The following is a 19859-nucleotide window of genomic DNA, read 5'->3' as shown; positions in this document are numbered from 1 at the left end:
GGTCATTCAGTACTTTTGTAGTCATATTATACTTGACGCCTGGACATGTCCAAGTGAATCGGTGGTTGGCGGCGGTTCACTCGCACGCTCCAGAACTTCGCCTGCAATGGTCGCTCTGCTTTTATTTTTCTTCCGTTGGGTTAACAGCACTTCCTCTTCGCATTAATGAAGAAATGCATTGAACATTTCTTCATAATTTCTTTTTATTCTAACGGTCATCTACATCCAGTATTTAAGAACAGACATGAAATTACGCCATGGCAATTTTAGGCGGTGGCGAAGCGAATCATTTCGAATTTCAATTTTACCGCCACAAATGAAGAAGGTTTCGATCGGAGGAAGGTAATACAAACCCCAAAAAAGTCTTCCATTATGATGAAATTGTAGAAATTTACCGAGAAATGCGCCTCTGGTCAGTGCCTTGCATTGGGTGCAGCTCAAGCTGTTTTGGAGTTCTGTATGCCACGACGGTTGGTTGACAAATGATCCAGAGGTACCTAAGGCACCTCTCCTTTTATAGCGCGCCTTCGTGTCATGATTGAAATCGGATTTCTGGTTAATTATAAAACTGTGAATTGATAATGAAGGTAAGCTTTTTAAAAATGTTTTGGGATTGATGCATTACTTCGGATTGGGTGATGATATGGTCGCAGTAAATTAGATTAACGTAACGCAATTTGCATCCATACCACCAATTTCTTTTTTTAAACAGTGGGATTTATAATAATCTAAATGGGATTTCTATTAACATTTGAAACTGTGTTTTGGAACATGTGCGAGCTGGGATATAGGATTTGAATCCTGCCACCTCAATCTTAACAACTTTAACGCTTCAAGGGTGTGATGGGATCTCTATTAGTCCCTTACAAATTTGTGTAGAGCAGCACGAAAAAGATTGTTTTTTCGCTAACAACTCTTGCAGCCTAACAAAAGGAGTAGTCAATTACCACGCAATTTCTTGATGTTGCTTTAGTGTAAAAATTTATAGCTATTTTAATATCTTTTCCAAAGAACAACTCATTGTAACCAGTCAGACAGATGTGCTCGCATATGCAAACAAAATAGATGCCAAAAAAATGCGGAATTGGTCACCAGCGATAGTTAAGAAATCTTAGTGGGGTAATTGGTGAAAATTGATTCTCGCCGCTGCTTCACTCACACACTCTAAAACCCATGTCACTCTCTTTACTCGCATATTATGGCTGTAGAAGAGTTTGAATACGCTTATGCTCATCTTTCATTGATAAAAGTGGAAATTTTCTAACTCTAACTGAAGTAAGAAATCAAAGGAAGAGCTTATCATCGGAGTTAACAAGAGTGCATTGTGATAACGAGGTTTCAAGGTCTTATCTGAGACGATCCGTTAAACATTAAATTATGAATCGAATGTGTTACTTACAGCATAGTCAACTCGGAGTTGTTATTAAGGACTCTAGGTGGTAGCTCCTTGATTTGGTTTCCATATAAGTACCTAACAAACGCACATATTATTCAATATAAGATCTCACCTTAGTGGGTAAACATAATTCCTAGGTGAGTCTAGGTTAATGTGTCCTTTTGAAAATATTCTATTTAAATTTGAGTTAGTTAAATTAAACTGGGTGTGGGTCAAAATATCATTTAACATATATTGTAAAGCCCCTTAATGAACAAAAATGTAGCGAATTTGGGAGCGAGGCAAAGTTCAGAGGTTTGAAGAATGGTTCTTTTTTCAGACGCATTTTCGACAACTGCTAAAATTTTAGCTCATCTCATGTATCATAGCTTTATTTGATTTCAATGCAGCCGATCGTATGGACCAGTAAGCAATTAAAATTTGGAACCGAGTTTTTGGTAAATAAACGATAAAATTTGTTTGATTTTTATCTCAATATTACGAGCCTTGGCAAATATGCCAGTTGAGATATAGGATTTGGATCCTGCCATTATGATCTGTAAACTGGCTCCTCTACAACGCATGGACTTGAGGTTAATTAAAATTTGAAACCAAGATTTAGTAAAGGGGGTAAGTTTCTTAAGAAACTGTGGTGCTGCGAGTGTGGAAGAGTATAGCAGGTAATTTAGTGTTAACAACTGAGTTGAAAACGTCAATTGGCCACCGTAAAGAGTAAAAAGCTGACGTTTCGAGCGTAAGCCTTTCGTCAGAGCGATTGGAGGAATTTTGGGTTGCGTGTGGGTTTATATGCAGAAAGAGGAGCTACGCTACTGGTGGGAATATGGTGACAAGAAAACAAGAATAAATTACGTGAATGAAAGTGATCCTCGCAGTGATGTGCACTACTTAGGCAGTAGTGAAAATAAGGCCTGAAAAAAATTCAGGCCTGTACGGGATTTGAACCCACGACCTCTGCGATACCGGTGCAGCGCTCTACCAACTGAGCTAACAAGCCAACTGGGAGCTGGTCATGATGGTGGTTCTAGATAGACCCGTGAAGTGATGAATAGACGGTTAAGAATATATGAAAGTCATATATTTGAACTGCGGATAAAGACGTGAATGAAAGTGATCCTCGCAGTGATGTGCACTACTTAGGCAGTAGTGAAAATAAGGCCTGAAAAAAAAATTCCGTACAGGCCTGAATTTTTTTCAGGCCTTATTTTCACTACTGCCTAAGTAGTGCACATCACTGCGAGGATCACTTTCATTCACGTCTTTATCCGCAGTTCAAATATATGACTTTCATATATTCTTAACCGTCTATTCATCACTTCACGGGTCTATCTAGAACCACCATCATGACCAGCTCCCAGTTGGCTTGTTAGCTCAGTTGGTAGAGCGCTGCACCGGTATCGCAGAGGTCGTGGGTTCAAATCCCGTACAGGCCTGAATTTTTTTCAGGCCTTATTTTCACTACTGCCTAAGTAGTGCACATCACTGCGAGGATCACTTTCATTCACGTCTTTATCCGCAGTTCAAATATATGACTTTCATATATTCTTAAGAATAAATTAGTTGAATGAAAAGCCCTCGTTGATACCGTGGGGATTAAGAGTGCCGATTTGGAAGATAAATTTTTGTTCTGGTGTTTTGCGGCTTTCCAAACTGCCAAGATATAAGGAAAGGCCACAAATTGGCATATGTTGTAATGAATAATAAGGAAGATTAAAGTGTCTAGCGACTGGTTTGGGTGCGCCCTTGTCATTTCTTTCCACGTCGTAAACGTGTAAAGGTGCAAAGTACGAAGCCAATGTGTAAGGAGAAAAACTCAATGAAAGGTAAATGAATTTAAATGAGATTTTGAACGATTGAAATCGGATTTCTGGTAAATTGCAAAACAGTGATTTGAAGATAAAGGTAAAATTGTCCTTCAAAACAACATTTTTTTAATGTTCAGGACAGGGGGTTGCGGTCAACTCCCGCAGTTTTCGTCCACGGAAGATCCACGAAGAAATTGTGAAAAGCTCATTCATATGTTCAAAGGTTGGTGCGAGCTCAATGGATGGTACGACAGCGAGCCTCCTGCCGAAGAAACAGCAGAAGAAGCGGACCAAAGGCTAAAGTGGCAGGCAAAAGGCAAAGCTTTGGCAGCTTTCCGTTCCTCCATCGCTGCTAACGAAGAACACGAAAAAAGTTCAGGGGAGGAGTATGAAACTGATCTCCTTAAGGTTGATATCAAACCAGAAATATATGCCCAAACTGTCTACAGCACTTCACAACATCCAATAGGCGAGGCCCTAGGGCGTTAATTGTCCAGGCCTCGGAACTGGGTGTGACCAAGGACCAAAACAAATCAATCATGGTGCAGTTAGACACTACCTCCACATGCAACACACCACCAGATAAAATTCTTCAATCGTCGATCCCTCTAAGGCAGACGAAAAAAAATATCTCACCCACAGCAAAGCAACCTTATTCGCCTCTGACAACTCTTAGCTGTGGTGAAGCTTTTCTTTGCTCGAAATTGATTTCTTTCGTATTTTATGTTTTATTATTTATCAAACAAGTTGATATTTCGCTACCGCTAAAATAGATGCAAATAATACACATGGAAGAAATATCAAGAATCCGTAAACGGAAACGTGGAAGAAATATGTGAAAACGTTGCGGAAACACGATGCTCAACACGCGTTTCCGCTGTCGGTTTGGTGACGTTTACTCGTGTTTCCGTTGCTGCGGTCACAGCAGAACCGTATCACTTTTTTACATGTTTCCGTCAGGTTTCAGTTGAAGGAAAACAAACAAATGTATCCGCAAGTGTAACTTCATGTTAACATGTGCGGAAACACATAGTAACGTGGCGGAAACATGAATTTTTTATATTTCCTTCGACGTCATACCTAAACGTTCACGGAAATACAATGTCGCGTTCCGGAAACACGTTTTTCTCTTGTTTCCGTAGACGTAATCAGACAGAACGTCGACGGAAATACTAGGTTACTTTTCGGAAACAAATTTTTGTCTTATTTCTGCTGATGAATTCAGATCTAGAGTGGACGGAAACACTAGATTTTGATCCAGAAACACTTTTTTTTTTGTTTCCTCTATTTATCGGACTCTTTCAGCACTCGTTATTCGTGATCTTCCTTTTTCATTACAGGAGAGGTAAATATGTTCTGATCGTGCGGTTTTATATAACCCCTACCAGACTTTTATACCGTCCGTTTGTGAAATCTATGCTCCACTAGGTAAAATCACACATATACAAGAACTATATTTTCTTTACAGCTTCAATCAATTTATTTTATTCTTCTTCTTTTCTTCAATCGATCGACCGGTGACAATTTTTATTATATAAAAAGTACGTATATATTCGCTCGTCGTCCTTGTCATTTGAACATAACATACCTGAAATTCCTTACTTAACAAATCACGAAAAACGTACAGCTGGTATGTATGAAATGTCAAATGTTCTGAAAATGTATAGAATTAGTCGCTGCGGACAGCCCAACGAGAGCCGTTAGTTGGGTGAGGGCGTGGTGATTCATTCTCGATCAGTCCGGTTGACACGTTGCTTCTCAGTCAGTAGCAGAAAGCGCTTTGGCATGGAATAATCAAACTAGTTGTGCGTGCGTACAGTGATGTATCTGATCAGGTATTTTCAGGGCATTAAGCTCGTAGATTATCAAATAAAACCCCTCGTTACATCACTTGGGTAGAACGTGCGCTATGATTAATCCATTTAGCGCGCCGTATTTCACTGCATGGCCCGCTAAATTCAAAAGTTTGTTTTGATCGCCAAAATATCTCTTCAAGAAAAATTTGAACAGACCTAAAGGAAAAGTACGCCAACGAGGAAAAAGATCAAAACTAAGAAGCAGATATCCCAATCTTTCGAGTCGGATTCTTCGAGTTTTTGAGTAGGACAAGCGGCAAGTAGAGAAATACGACTATCTACGACGAACATAACTCGGGTCGTAAACCAGATTATTTCATTGCAGCAGAAAGGTCGTCGAATACTTTGAAAAGACAAAATACGAGTGCAAATAGTTTATAGGGTTTTTCGAACAGCAGGTTGCTGGAAATTCTAATGTAATAAGGGAAGGTACGTTTTTTCTTGGGGGGCGGGGGGGGAGGACTGGGAAATTTTGGTATTTTTTCCAAAAGAAAGTGTTGGTCCTCCCTCATGTTTTGATTAAAAAACTCCTGACCCCCCCCCCCCCCCCCGCCACTTTTAGGTGACTGACTAAAGTGTGACCCTCCCAGTCACTACCACATGGTATGCTCCATGCCATAGAAACCTCAGAACATTTTTCGACATTTTGCTTGTAAACGCAAAATGTTTGAATATGAATAAATATATATGTTATTTTCCGGCTGGGAGGTCAGTATGTTGAAAAACTGTGACCGAGGTCTTGAAAATACTGCCCGAGGCCGTAGGCCGAGAGCAGCATTTTCAAGACAGAGGTCACAGTTTTTCACCATACGGACCGACCCTTAGCCGGTAAATAACATATTTATTGTTTTTAAACTTGACGAAATTCTTTTCGAAAGCACCCGAATGATTTAGGGCTGTAAATACGGCAAGATCTTCCTTAAACTGAACAATTTTTGAGTGAGTAAATGGCAGTTAAAATAGAGGTGATGCAAATTAAAGAGAGATGCCTCAGCGAAACATTTTCATTTCCGTAACGATAAAGGTGATTTATAAGGCTTCCAAACAAACTTTGAAACATTATTTTTACAAGTATCTATCACAATCTGACACCTGTCAATGAGAGAGCGCGCAAGAAAAAAAAAGCGTAGGAACATTTGAAAAACATCAAAACAAGTTTGGCAAGGGCTGTCACGACAATGTTTTCTTCAAAATCAGTCAATAATCTAATGGAAAGTATTATTCACTCTCATCGACCATTCATTCATGTACGAAGATTTATTTTTGTTCATTAAGTAAACGGCGAGGAAAGTAATTGTGAGTAAATTCAATTTTTTTACTTTGAAGTTGTGAGAGTTTGCTCGTTTGTTTGCTGAAATGGCGTGTGTGACTCTGGTCTTTCCTTCACAAAAACTAAATTCGAACGGCACACTCCAACGAGACACAAGAGAATTTAATGCGGCCTTTTCTCAAAAAATTCCTTCAATTTCTGTTGTGCAATTTACGGTACAAATGTCTAAATTGAACGGAATTGGAAAGACTCACCGGGAGCGTATATTTGTTGTAGAACTTAAATTAAAACTTCGCTCGCTCTTTCACTACGAACAAATTGCTCGAGAAAATTCAGACATTAAATGAATGAAAGTTCCATCATTCAGTTTAACTGTAACCAAATACTTCACGTTTCAACTTTCTTGGTACTTTTGGTGAACGATTAAAATTAATTGCAGACGGTTTTTAGGCCGCTTGCCAACCAACGTAATGACACTATTGTCTATTCAAATTCATTCTGAAACCAATATTTTTCTGTCAACCAAAGTGATTTGATAGAGAGAAAACAGAGGATTCATAAGTTATTTATCGGCTTGAGGTAGTGACCGATGTGTTTGCTTAAAAATACTGCCCAGCCGGAAAACGAGGTATATTTATGAAAAATGGCAACGAAAGTTGGGGTGTACTCGGCGACTCACGAAAGCGTTACCATGGCCCGTGGGCAGATAGGAAAATACTGACCGGATAAAGAACTAATCAGATCGCAGGATTCGTTACCGTGCCCTCTAAAAAAACAATAAATCTCGATATTGAATATGTGCGCGCTGAAACAAGAAAATGCGAACGATCAGTGTGGAATCCGGGCTCAAGAACGAGTACTCCGAGAAAATTATGTGCCATGGAATAATATACATGCAGACACCCAATAACCTTGTAAAACTAGCACCTGCACCGAATTAAAAGAAACAAGTTGAAAAGAAAAAACTTAGTCTGTTAAAGAAAAATGGAAAATAACATCACAAAAATCCCCATTAAAAATTCTGGAAAAGGTGTGACCCTCCCCTTGAATAGCTGAAAAAGAGGGTATGGCCCTCCCCCTTTGGTGCTCACTTTCACTGATGACCCTCCCCTCTGAGGCCCCAGCCCCCCCCCCCTCCAAGAAAAAACGTACCTTCCCTAAGCATACCTGCTGCTGCTCTCGATAGGCTCCTGGGCAAGTTCTTTAAAGGTGTCGACAAGCAAAATAACAGTATTTTAAGCTTTCAAATTGCATATTCGAGTTATCTTCCTCTAAATCGTCCCGTTTTTCTTCCTCTTAAATCTCTAAAAAGTAGGTTCAGCTCTCAAGCGATTCCACGTCTTTCTTTTATCGCGTCAACAAGCATCGACTCAATATCAACCCGTCTTTAATCTTTTTGTTCAGTCTGCACCGAGTAATCCACCCTCCAACTTCTATGAAAACGCCACAAATCACCAAAAATCGGATACTAATCGTTAAAAAGATATGCTTGTGCTGTTTTCGATCGAATTGATACAATTCATTCATTCGTTTGACGTTGACACTGACATTGAACAAAGTTAGCCGTTAGTTCGCACTCTACACAGAAACGTGCTGTGCTTTGCAGATTTCAGTAATTAAAAAAAAAAACTCTCGACAAGAGTGTTACTTACAGAACGTTTTATCTCACTTCCTTACAGAAAACCTTGGTATACTTAAACTGTTGCTTTTGTGTAATCTTGCATTATTCTAAACTATGGGTAATAAAAGAATATTTTGAACTTTTGACCTCAAAGTCCAGTTTTTATTGGAAGCCAATAAAATGCTTAGGATTTGACGCTCGTTAATCATCACTGGCCGTTCCGCTTGCACTGAAATCTTTTCCCCTTCTATTTGAATCAAGAGATATAATAAATATCTTAATAACTTCATTTTTCTCGGTCCGTACTGCAAGTTAAAGAACCTCGTTTTTCCCGCGCACTTCGTGCTTGTGCCATAAACCCGAGCGGAAAAAACTCGAACTTGATTAGTAAGAGGTATGTGTGATGGAAATTAGTACTCTCGAATCGCTTTGAAACGCGAGAAAGCCTTGATTCCCTAAATTAAAACCGATTAATACGCGGTGAATGCAGCCGATTTCAGTTCCCCAGGTATACCAACAGAATGGTTGCGACAAAGAGATGCACTTACGATGCTTGCAAAAATGATTACCAATATCGCAACCCTGTCTAATCGGCGATTCGTTCAAGTTTTCCCATTTTCCTGGAGCAGTTAGACAAAAGCTGAGAAGGCAAAAGTGGAAAGGGTCATGACATCGAAGTGCGTCGGTCGTGTACACGAAAGACAGCTATGTGGACAAGAGCAAGCAAGAATAAAACAGAGATCCTAGTATTCCTTTACCTCGTCCGTTTTGACTTTCTTTAAAGGCTGCTCTTTAGCTACATATACATGAACACCCTCTTGTTTGAACTGAGTAGTTAGCAAAGATTCCACATAACCATCGATGAATAGGCGTTTATCTTAAAATTATATATAAGCGGCGAGTCCCTGCTGAATCGGTGGAGTGGTACTCAAATGATTAAAAATGTCGTACAATCTAAACGGCAGCGACGCCTTCAAATTGTTGACAGTCTTCACGAAAGATGATTTGGAAATTTGCATCTCCTGATTTAGTGAATGGTTTGAGGAGGTGGTGTCGTCTTTTTCGAAATTTGAATCCACTGGCAGAATCAATTTTTCAACTGCGGAGGCGATTTCCACGATCCAAATTCTCAACTATCTGCTCGCTGAAATCCCCCGATTCCTCGAAGTATTTTTAAAGTTCTGCCACATTCATAGCGTTGAAATCGGTTCCAATTTTGTTTACGCTTCTTGCTTACGATTCTTCGCATCTACTTTGGCGGTAGCGAAATGACAACTTGCTTGATAAATAATCAAACATATTACACAACAAATATGTCAATTTTAAGTATCGAAAAGCTTCACGACAATGGAAATTATCTACAACAAAATGTCGAAGTCCTTACACGGGTCGTGGGTAGTTGACCCAATGTCCGAACTTTTGCGGTTTGTTTACAACAAAAGTCACGTGACATAACACGTGAAATCGAACGCCGAAAGGGTAAATTCCCCGTTTTGGGGACATTTTGCCCCAAATGAATGGTGGTGATGAAATTATTTTACACCGCAATTTTTTTTGCGCTAAAAGCTCAAATATCGGTCTCCCCAGAGAAAACGCACATCAGATCACTAACGACCAAAACGAATGCATGAGAGTGAAAAAAACCAAAAAGGACAAATTTAGAGACAAGATAGAATGATATGCAAAGTTCTCACTCAAGATGGCTACATTAATCGTTTAATTTACACGCATTTCACAATCAGACTTGCAAGTGCGTGTAGGACACGCAATTTCCAACTACATCCATTTTCAACTAAATATTTAGTTCTGGAGCTAGTAGAACACCCTAAACGTGTCAATTTGCGATCGTGAAGAACACAATATGCTTCACGTGATCCGCGTGAAGTCAATCGTGTTTGATATGGGCTGTTCCGCTCCATGGCCTTAAAAAAGAGGCATATTTCGCCATATACCACGCTTGCTGCATTTTCCCACGTAAAGCACCGTGAGTCGCTGTTAGTCATTCGCACTTGATATGAGCTGTTCCGCTTTATAGCATAAAAAACTAGGCATTTCCTACGTACACTGCATTTGACTGTTTTTAAGCAAAAAAGCGAGGTTCTTTTCCGTTGTCCGCGCTTAAAATGAGCTCCTTAGCTTCATGGCTTAAAGAACGGGCCATATTTCATGGATACCGCATTTGTAAGGGTAAAGCGCTGTTTTGCTTTAAGGTTGAAAAACAAGGTATATATTCAAGTCATTCGCGCTTGAAACGAGCTGTTTCGCTTCATGGCTTTAAGAACGAGGCATATTTCGTTTATACTGCACTTGTCTGAGGTTAAGTTTACCACAAAACTAGTGATTCCGATGGACATAGATGGACTCCGTTGGGTTCCCATGGACCCCATCGGATTCCATTCGAAAAATGGGTATCGGCGGATACCATCGGACAACATTTCTGCCCTCTTTGATTTTCATCTGACTTCCGGTACTCTTTCGCATCGAACGTATCTTACATCCGTTTGAAGGTGTTACGAAAAGAATTTTGCCTATTCCATCGGAAAAATACATTTCCTATGGGTGTGTATTGGAAATGTATGGCAAAAAGTCGATATCTACCTTACCTAACAGAGAATTAGGTAAATGTAATGAGATAAGGAACAATCGAGATCTAATCTCTGGTGAAGTTTACATACGTGATTTAAAGATAATTGATAAATCATGTACTCCTCGACAACTTTTAAAGTAATAAGGGTGATAACTTTGGAGACGCGATTCTTGATGTTACTACCCTGGACTGGGTAAAAATGTGTTCTGATTAAATTGAATTCAGATCTTTACAGCTTAACTCGTGTTGTATTATGGGTGGGATGGAATCAACATTAGCTGCTTACAAAATATAACAATAAGTGTTGTGTAAAACAAAATTGTTATAGTAATTAATAGTATCGATAGTATCAAATATGAACCTACAAATGTGCTACTTACAGGTAAGTCAACTCGGTGTTGTTAGTGAAGACTCCAGGCGGTAGATTTTTTAATTGGTTGCCAGACAAAGAACTGCAAAGAGTAGGCATTAAAAAAAAAGCGTGACTAAATAATTACAGTAGGTTAAAGAACTGGATAGAATTCAAATCTTAATAAGAAGAATACAATAAAAATGAAAACATTCTTTACACATAAAACCTGGAATTGTGATTTAATTTTTTTACAATTCGGCCAATCGGTATTGTTAGTGTAACCACTTGGTGGTATCTCCTCTGGCTGGTTTCTCACAAGTCCCATAGAAATAGAATGTGGCATAAATTTATTGAGGTTGAGCATTTAAGGTATCAAAAAAATAATTTGAAATTGTATCGATTGGCGACTAAAAAGTATATTTATATATTAGAGTTCGGTCAAGGTTACCAATGCTAGATACATTTTAAAAGCTTACCGTTTAGACTACCGTAAATCAATTAAAAAATTTATTTAAGATTAGATGACTACAACATGCTAAGGTACTAGAGGAATCCAAAATCCAAAGAGACGAATAAAGCTATAATTTAGGTGATCATTTAACTTCTTGTCTGCAGTTTATGCTGTTGTTATGAATGTAGTTTTCTCGTTGTTTTCCCATTGGAGAAGCGAGAGGATTTTCCTTTCTTCCTTGTACGGCTGATCTTTTTCTGTCCTGGAAATGTCTGCCATGCAGAGCTTTTAAATTGCAAACTTCGAAAAGATATTTAAACACTTGGTAAAATTAGAGAATTGTGGTCTGACGTACTTAATCTGACATTAAAAATATGCCGAGTAGCGGCAAGTGGTGCATACCAATGAAACGAGAAGCCCGGCGACTCACAATATTGTGCGATTTGTTTCATGATTGTGATCAGGGGGAGTGCTCCACAATTTTTGTTTGTTTTTAATTCAAAAATTCCATTTTATGATCATTAAATTCAAATCTTCGAGTAAACTCGTGGCAATCGGAAGAAACTGTTCGAAGAAAAGCGGAAGCAGTGCAGGTTAATCTTTTAAGTCTTGATACTCGCATTTCTAATTCGTAAGAAACCCATCATCGGGCCCTATGAGAAACATTTTCAGGGCTTACCTTACAACAATTTTTCCAATACTTTTTATGAGTATTCTCGATTTTTGAGGTCTATCCTTCCCTACAACTTACTAATTTACTCCGGTGTGATCTGAACTGAAATAAAAAGTCTGTTCAGAAAAATACAGCCGAAGGCAATCTCGAACGCGCTGGGCTTCTGGGCAGTATGAATCAATGCCCTTGAGTGATGTAGGGCAGTGATAAATTTGACGGGATCGTGAATTCGATAAACCGAAAAAAAGGTACGGACTTAATGGTTAATTACTTGAATAAACCTCAGCTGCAATAGCTTAAAGTTCTAGAAACTGTGATATTCATTATTTATGTAGGAACATGTGTTTTATTAAAATCCTGGAATAGTTAAAGTAAAGCTAATAGGTTACAGGGTTTGCAGGCTGAATAATTCAGCAAACAAATCATTAGACAACTTCTTGATATCGTTTATGCTTAACGATCTATGGATGTGTATGAAAATTTGGTCAAAGATTAGACAGGATAACATACGTGATAAAACAGTTACAAGAGACTGAGGTATCGAATGCGACCCAAATCCCGCCAAGAAGTAAAAACGATATTTTAGGTGAGCATTTAGCTCGCAGCACACACGCAAACAAATTAATTTCGTGCGTTCTGAATTTGAGATTTAGAAAACAGACATCAAGAAAAATTTGGTAACACGCCTGGCAACGAATTTTTAAAAAGCACATCAAAATTTTCATCGAAGTATCAATGATTGTGATCGGGAAAGCGCTTCACAATTTTTTTTTCTTCAAAAACCTCATTCCAAAATCAGTATATTCAGATTTCAAGTCAACTCATGCAATCGGAAGAAACCGTTTAAGGAAAGCGGAAGCAGTGCAAGTTAATCTTCGAAGTCTCGACACTCGCATTTCTAATTCATAAGAAACCCAATAAATTGCAGTTATTAGCTTATGCTCGTCAACAATCTTACGAATAATTAAGAATCCAATTGTCTCAGTACACACATTTAATGAGTCATGGAGCTAGGGAAGCACGTTAAACGTGTCAATTTGCGATTGCATTCTACTCGAATATGGAACTGTACGAGAAGAGTATAACCAGAGTTAGAAGAGGGCACTACTAACTCTGTTTAAACCAAGCTGTTTTTTTTTTTTTTTTTTTAAAGGATGAAATTATTTTACACCGCAATTCAATGGTTTTTGCGCCAAAACCTCAAAAATCGGTCTCCCCAGAGAAATCGCACATCACATCACTAATAATAATTTATATTTATAATTCGGTCAACTCAGTATTGCTATTGTAGACCCCAGGTGGTAGCTTCTCTGGCTGGTTGTATCCTAACTTCCATATGATAAAAATGTAGCAAAATATCATTGAGGTTGAGCATAAAATAATTCTTTCAGTGTATCCGACGGGGGAAAAAAACCTATATTTGACTACGAGTTAGAGAAGGTTATAAAAAACTAGGAGATTTTTAAAATGCTCACCGTTTAGGCTACCTTAAATCAATTTTTAGGAAAATTCATTGCCTGACGAGGCGTTAAATTGCACGCGAAAACTGACATCGCATGAATCGCGAAGCACGGTTTTCGTGTGCAATTTAACGTGGAATTCACGAGTCAGGTAATGGATTTTCCTTGAATCGCATAATAGAATAAAAATAAGAAAAAATAGAAAACAGCAGTAATATTGTTTGTTTTTATCCTGAGCGCGCAACGATTGTGAATTTGATAAACCGAATAAAAAGTACTGATAATGGTTACTTGACTAAACCTCGGCTGCAAGACCGCTGAAGACAATTCACAAGCAAACCTATTTCAACTCAACTCTATGTTCAAACGCTTTTGTACTGTATGATTTAAGGAAATAATTATAAAGGGGTCAATTTCTTATCATGAAACATTCAGAGGAGATAAATAACCGAAACAAAGCCAGAACGAAAAGGGGCGCGAACTCGAGAGGTTAAAAAGATACCCGCAATACAATTTAGACAAATTTCTCCTCTTGAAACAGACCTGTAGCATATGCAGAATGGATGGAATTCTGTGAAATTGACCGAATGAAGAAAATGAACGTTTTTATTCTTTTTTATTTATTTTTTTATGCAATACCGTTCACTCAGCTGACTCGGAAGAGTAACTCGACGGCAACTTTTCAATTCTCAAACTACTCGACATATCGATTGTCAGTAAAATAAAAGGAATGCAGGAAAATGCAGACATAGTTTGAGAGAGTGATCTCTGGTAACTGACATTGTGCAATTTCATATTTCTGTTTATGAGCTGTTTTGCGTCAGAGCTTTCAGAACAAGGCATATTTCCCGTATACTGTACTTCATATTTCTGTGTTAAGTGTTTTTTTTAATGCTTAAAGAACGAGATTTGAAGTATTCCGCGCTTGAAGAACGAGGTATCTTTCAAGTCATTCGCGCTTGAAATGGGCTGTTTAATAATTCAGGACTTTAAGAACGAGGCATATATTCCGTATACTGTACTGCATATTTTTGTGTTAAGCGCGTTCTTTTTTTTTAAGGCTTGAAAAACGATATTTTAAGTTTTCCGCGCCTGAAGAACGAGGTTTCTTTCAAGTCATTCGCGTTTGATATGGGCTGTTCCGCTTCATGGCTTTAAAAAAGGGAGGCATATTAAGCTATGTACCACGCTTGCTGCATTTGCTCAAATAAAGCGCCGTAAGTCGCTGTAAGTCATTCGCGCTTGATATGAGCTGTTTCGCTTTATGGCTTTAAGAATATAATTTTGCCCATTTTATCGGAAAACTATGTTTCCCATGGGAATCTACTGATGTGTATTGGAAATGTACGGCAAAAAAAAGTCCACATCTCCTGTTTGGATTTTAGTGCTAAGGTCCAAGAAAAACAAAACCGAAAATTAGGAAAATTTTGTTCCACTATTAGTCTTGAAATGTAATGGCATGGTTTCGAATCCTGTCCGAGCTTGTTTTTTTTTGTTTTAGTCAACTTTTCTGCAATTAGTTAAATTGTAGCTCACCTTCGAGAATCATGTCTTTATTTGATTTTAATCCGCAAGTCAAAAGAAACTTATTTCATCACAAATTCATATCGAAAAGTCGCGCGGTAAAATGAGCCTTCGTTTCGACAATAAAATGTTTCTAAATGTTTTGTTGTACGCACTTAAAAAAATTTGAAGGACAATGACCACAATAAAACTGAAGCAAATATTAAAGGGCTATTAAGCGTCCTATAAAAGTAAATAGGCATAAGGGCGGAGGAGTTGACATTTACTTCTGTAGCTTAGTAGGTAATAATATTTTGGGAGGCCTGGGTTCAAACCCCATCCGAGCCTGAATTTTTCTTAGTCTTCCTTTTCTGCAATTGGTAAAATTGCAGCTTACCTGCAAGGATCATGGCTTTCTTTAATTTTACATCGGCAGCTCCAAAAAAACTAATTTTTGTACAAATGCGCAAAGAAGAGAACCTTTGTTTTGACAATATACTGTTTGTAAACGATTGAAATGAAATAAACAAAATATCCCCTGTTTGACCTAACCATGTGTTCTCTGAGTGGAAGGGGAGAGTTGGGAATGTTTATTTTGAGCAGTCATTGTATGAAAAAAAGTCCAAATTGATTATTTTTTTCCTAATAATTGCTTACGTTAAGGGAAAGGCTCGATAAAAGGTGAATTTAAATGGGATCAGTAACGATTGAAATCGGATTTTCAATGCAGCCGATCGCATGGGCCAGTGGGCAATTAAAATTTAGAACCGAGGTTTGGCAAATACGCGATGTGATTTGTTCGACTTTGATCTCATTATTACGAACTAACAATATGTTCTAAAAGTGGGAGGAGGGACTGGGAAGGAGGAGGTTGGAATTTGTTGATTTTGCTCTACTTGTTGACTTGAAATTTCTTTTCGACTGGCTGAGTTTTGAACTTTCCATCTTTCGGTAAATTGCCTCTCTCTGAACCTTTTTCGATGCTAGTGGGATTAATAAAATTTTAATAGAAACTGAATCCCACTCCCACTAAAAACAATGGCGATGGGATTTCTATTAAAATTTGAAACTGGGCCTTAGCAAATATTCCAGCTGGGATATAGATTTGGATCCTGCCACTATGAGCTGTAAACTGGACCCTCTGCAATGCATGGACTTGAGGGCAATTAAAATTTGAAACCAAGATTTAGTAATTACATGAGCTGAGATACTGGATTTGAGTCCCAACATCACCAACTGCTATCGTTTACACGTGTGACTGGGTCTGTATAAGCTTCTTAAAAATAAGTCTCTTGGGATAAGCAATAAATGTTGTTTACTTACAGTCTAATCAACTTGGTGTTGTAGCTGAAGACTCCAGGTGGTAGCTCTGCTATCTGATTGTCACGTAAGTACCTACGTAAACGATATTAAGAAAGACAATAAATCGAATTAATCATCTCATAAACTTTTAACAGACCTACAGAACTTGCAAAGTACATCTGTGGGAATAGAAATTAACTCTCAACTTTTTTCCAGACATCTCTCCTATTGAGGATTTTAGAGGATTTGAGTTGTGTTGCGATAAAATTAAAGTGATCCCCTGTATGAGTCGCTACAAAAATGTGGTTTTGTGTGAGGGGAAAAACTCCATGAAAGGTGAATTTAAACGGGATTTTGAACGATTGAAATCAGATTTCTGGTTATCTTTGATTTAAAGATAAAGATATACTTGTCCTTCTAAACAACCTTTTGTGTAAAATATTTTGAGATTAATAATATCATCTAGGACTGGGAGATGATATGGTCGCAGTTAATTAATATCTAGGAGGCATGGGTTGAATACCATCTGAGTACTTATGTTTTTAAGGCTTCTTTCTTTCAATCGGCTGAATTGCAGCGCACCTGCAAGGACCATGACTTTATTTTATTTTCAATCCGCAGGTCCAAAAAAATTTCGCTGCGAAGAAAAATGAACCTTCGTTTTCGACAATAAATTGTTTTAAGTGATTTACTGGACGCACTTCAAAAAATGTCTCCAGTATAATGAGAACAAAATATTTCCGTTTGACTTTACAAAATGCTTGTATATTTGTCCTTGAACATAAGTTGTTTCTTGAAGCTCACATTTGTTCTCAGCTCGTGCCCCGCTCTCCGTTCTTTTTCGGAACAGATAATGTGTTACACCTTGAAATTGTTATAGATAGCCTCAGCATGGGGGGGTGCTGAATAGATGTGACGCCTTTCGTAGGGTTTCCCCTCTTACAACATGGTGTCAGAAGTGAGATTCCAGTTAGAAATTGGTAAAATTGCAGCTCACCTGCGAGGATCATGCCTTTCTGTGATTTTACATTGGCATCTCCAGAGAAATAATTTTTTTTACAAATACATAGCATAAACTTGCGCAAAGAGGAGAACCTTAGTTTTGACAGTATACTGTTTGTAAATGATTCAAGTGTAATAAACAAAATATCCCTTTTTGACCTAACTATGTGTTCTTAAAGTGGGAAGGGCGAGGTGGGAATGTTTATTTTGAGCATTCATTGTATGAAGAAAAGCCCGACTTCAAAAAATATGATCTTGCGTAAACGGAAAAAAATCCATGAAAGGTGAATTTAAATGGATTTTGAACGATTGAAATTGGATTTCTGCTGAATTGCAAAACTGTTCTTTGAAGATAAAAGTATGCTTGTCTTTCTAAACAACATTTTTTGTAAAAAATTTTGAGATTAATATTGACATCTAGGACAGGGAGATGATATGGTCGCAGTTAATTAATATCTAGGAGGCCTGGGTTCGAATACCGTCCGAGCCTTTACTTTTTAGGGTTTACTGACTTTTTAGGGTTTACTGAAAGAGTTACAACAAAGAGAAGATGTCAGCCTGGATCAGACCAGTAAAAAAAACAAAAAGTAGGAGCCTAGAGTACTGTAATAAATGTCAGGACCAGTTAATATCAGGGATCAACAACGAAGGACGGATGTCGAAACTACAAAATATGGGCCGCAGAGATAAAACAACGAAGGGTATGGTCTCATTTAAGACAATGTTACAGGTAGCAAAGAAGTTCTGGCAATTGGAGAAGGCTAAAGCAATAATGCAGCAAGCTTAAGTCACCAAGAGCAAGTAAACTACAAAAACACAGAGACACCCCAAAGTCAGAGCAAAAATGAAGCCAAGATCAGTCCAACCGCCAGCGCAAGGTTGACACCAGTAAATATTGGGCAGGTCTGCACACCCTTGCTCCGTATGCCCGGCCTCAAAGAAGTTATGCTCTAAGAAGCGCTGTGCCAGAATCGGACACTTTTCCGGTGCATCTCATATGAGAGCACCCTCTTTAGCCATACCCTCTGAGGCACCAACTCTGAGGCACCAAACTCCAGGCACACCATCTTGATGCCAGTTCAGGGGAAGAGTATGTAATTGATCTCTTTGCAGCTGGTATCAAATCAGAAATATATGCCCAAACTGTCTACAGCACTTCATAAAATCCAAAAGGCGCGGCCCTAGGGCGTAAATTGTCCAGCCCCTTGGAACTGAGACATAAACAAATCAATCATGGTGCAGCTACATACTGCCTCCACATGCAACACACCACCAGATGAAATTGCTCAATCGTTGATCCCTCAAGGGCAGACGATCAAAAACTATCTCACCAAAGGCAAAGCAACTTTATTCACCAATGAAAACTCTTAGCTCAAACCTATGGGTAAAAGGCAAGCCACTTCACGTTTTTAGCTAAGACTGTGCAAAGCTGGCACTGGTTAAGATCCCTGCAGATGAAGTCCATTGACGTGGAACATCACATGGTACCGAAACACTCTCAAACCCCTATCCTGAAGCCTCAGAACAGCTGCAAACAGCCGAGATCATGCACGTCCGAGACATCCCTTTGCCACCGGAACCAATACTTGCACCACACATGCTTGATTTTTTCGCATCCAAACATACCGTTTCCATCCCGCCCTGTTACGATCACGCTGGAGTGGGTTCTTAAAGCATTTCCTGATATGCATATCGGTTGGAACAGTTTGGGGGCCTTTCACTTTTAATTTAGACCCGCTAGTCACCCTAGTCCATGACGCTATCCACAGGCAGCCGCTGGCAAGACATGCCAAAATCAAAGAGCCGTTGGACAAGATGAAATGCATAGGAAAGACATACCGAAAGTCCGAGCCAAAAGCTTGGTGCAGTGACATGACCATTAGAGAGGCCAAGGACGAATTTAGAATCTTTTCAGACCCATGAAACAACATTAAAATAGCAGTGAGAGGCCCCAAGCATCCAATTCACATTTTCGGCGTTAGATTTTACGTGTAGTGGTATATGACTTTTGATGTAAATAATCCGCGAAATTTCGGACATTGGCTCAACTACCCACGACCCGAATTTTGGCTCCGGCATTTTGTTATATTTTTATGCTCGAAATTGATTTTTTTCGTTGTACCATGTTTCATTATTTCTTAGGCAAGTTGATATTTTGCTACCGCTAAAGTAGATGCGAAGAATGTAGGAGGAAGCGTTTTGGCATAAAATAATTAAACTAATTGTGCGTGCGCGCAGTGATGTATCTGATCAGGTGTTTTTCAGGTCGTTAAACGCGAAGATTATCAAATAAAACCACTTATTATATCTCTCGGTTAGAACGTGCGCTATGATTGGTCCATTTGGCGTGCCGTAGTTCACTGTTTGGCTTGCTAAATTCAAAAGTTTGTTTTGACCGCCAAAGTGTCTTTTCAAGAAGAATTTTGATCAGACTTTTGCCATTTGTCTTCCTTCGAAAGCGCTAAAGGGTAGGTCCAGCCCCCAAGCGATTCCATGTCCTTTTTCATCGCGTCAACAAACATCGACTCAATGTCAACCTGTCTTTAATCTTTTTGTTCAGTCTGCACCGAGCAATCCACCCGGC

The 19859-nt window shown here is 38.7% G+C and overlaps 1 long non-coding RNA gene and 1 pseudogene across 1 annotated transcript; both read right to left on the bottom strand.

The window, feature by feature from the left end:
• Window positions 1-1395: 1395 nt before the first annotated feature.
• LOC149050723 (uncharacterized) lies at window positions 1396-18342 on the bottom strand. Its single transcript, XR_016184083.1, has 4 exons — window positions 18314-18342; window positions 16295-16366; window positions 10913-10984; window positions 1396-1471 (listed from the first exon to the last, which is right to left on the bottom strand). It is a non-coding gene; the product is annotated as an uncharacterized LOC149050723 (long non-coding RNA).
• LOC149050724 (uncharacterized) lies at window positions 8575-10380 on the bottom strand (annotated as a pseudogene).
• Window positions 18343-19859: the final 1517 nt, after the last annotated feature.

The sequence above is a fragment of the Pocillopora damicornis genome, chromosome 2 (assembly GCF_964200805.1).
Source record: "Pocillopora damicornis chromosome 2, jaPocDami1.2, whole genome shotgun sequence".
NCBI lineage: Eukaryota > Metazoa > Cnidaria > Anthozoa > Scleractinia > Pocilloporidae > Pocillopora > Pocillopora damicornis.
The sequence above is the reverse complement of the archived record's forward strand: the minus strand, read 5'-3'. Positions and strand labels throughout refer to the sequence as shown.